The 1751-nt window shown below is 42.3% G+C and overlaps 1 protein-coding gene and 1 pseudogene across 2 annotated transcripts in view; both read left to right on the top strand.

The window, feature by feature from the left end:
- The window catches only part of LOC102836460, a 3461-nt pseudogene extending 1910 nt beyond the window's left edge, over positions 1 to 1551 (top strand).
- Positions 1 to 1751, top strand: part of KLHL1 (kelch-like family member 1) — a 514835-nt gene that overhangs the window by 181333 nt on the left and 331751 nt on the right. The window lies entirely within an intron of this gene.

Below are 1751 nucleotides of genomic sequence, written 5' to 3'. Positions count from 1 at the left end.
AAAACCAAAAGGGAAGAACACGCTCAGAATTTCTCAAGATGAGGAACTGAAGAAAAAATTCAAGCCTCAACTTTTTCTATTAAAGGATTCTCTAGGCAAATTCTTGAATGATGTAGAAAGCACCAAAAGAAGATGGAAGGAATACATAGAGTCACTGTTCCAAAATGAAAGGGTTGATGTTCAACCATTTCAAGAGGTAGCATATGATCAACGGCCAATTACACTGAAGGAGAAAGTCCAAGGTGCATTGAAGGAATTGACAAAGAACAAGGCACCAGGAATTGATGGAGTGCAGGTTGAAATTTTTCAACAAAGTGAGGCGGCACAGGAGGCACTCACTCGTCTATGTCAAGAAATTTGGAAGACAACTCTCTGGCCAAATGACTGGAAAAGATCTGTGTTTGTTCCCATTTCAAGAGAGGTGACCCAACGTAACGCAGAAATCATCTGACATGTTTTTTGTATCCCATACGAGTAAAGTTTTTTTTTTACTAAAGGTAACATGGAAATGGCTGCAAGCATGCATTGACAGAGAACTTCCAGAAGTTCAAGCCGGATTCAGAAGAGGACGTGGAAAAAGGATTATCATTGCTGACATCAGATGGATCTTGAATGAAAACAGAGAATATCAGAAAGATGCTACACAAAGGCTTTGATTGTGTGGATTATTAGGAAGCTGTACATGGACCAAGAGGCAAATGTTTTTAGCTGCTGACCTTGAGGTTAGCAGCCCAACTCTTAACCACTACACTATCAGAGCTCCTTATATGATATTATACATAGAGTGAAACTAACTTTTATAAGAGATTATAATTAAAATTAAACACATTTTTAGATAAATGGATGATGGAAAACATGTTTTTTTTTCATCAGAATTTCACTTAAGAAACAGAGTAAAGGAATTATGAATTTTTTTTTTTTAAGGTTTAAGATATAAAACCCAGATTGAAGGCACGAGGTCGTGTTGCCAAGAGACGCGGTGTATGAGCTGTAGGTTCTGTGATCACCACGGTACCCAAGGCCAAGTGCAAGACACGGAGGCAAAAGTTCGGTTACAAAGTCAACCGAAAGTCAAAGTGGCTGAATTGTAATGCTCGGCAGAAGGCAGCGCCGTGGATCGAGTGCTTCCACATCCGACATGCCTGGGACCACACTAAATCAGTGCGGTAGAACCTGGTCGAGATGGGACTGGCAATGGATCCCAAGAAGGCTGTGCCTCTCCGTAAGAGTAAGGTGCATGCCATGGAGGTAGATGTCCAGAGGACAAAGGAGCTGGTGCGGAAGCTGTATGTATTGAAAGACCTGGAGGCAGAAGCCAGCCTCCCAGAAAAGAAAGAAAACACCCTGTCACGAGACCTTATTGACTATGTATGCTACATGGTGGAGAACCATGGGAAGTACTATAAAGCTATGGCCCGGGATGAGAAGAATTACTATCCAGATACCCCGAAACAGATTTGGAATAAGATCAACTTCTATAAACGTTTTTACCCAGCCTAGTGGTATTCCTTCACCGATTCTTTGCAGAAGAGTAAGATGGAAGTTGAATAACCGGTTTACGTCTATCCCTGGTTGAGACTTCCATCTGGACCAGAGAAGTTGAAGCTCGGGGTTAAGGCACAGAGGGGTATTTGATTATAGCAGACTGGCCAAACCCCATGGAATCAAAGGTTACACGCACACATTCCTTCCTGCTCTGGGGAAGGGGCTAATGACAAGGAACAGTTTCCCAGAAGCTCAGGAAAAAGCCA

The sequence above is a fragment of the Chrysochloris asiatica genome, unplaced genomic scaffold (genome assembly GCF_000296735.1).
Source record: "Chrysochloris asiatica unplaced genomic scaffold, ChrAsi1.0 scaffold00063, whole genome shotgun sequence".
NCBI lineage: Eukaryota > Metazoa > Chordata > Mammalia > Afrosoricida > Chrysochloridae > Chrysochloris > Chrysochloris asiatica.
Note: the sequence above shows the minus strand (reverse complement) of the source record. Positions and strands in the feature narration are given on the sequence as shown.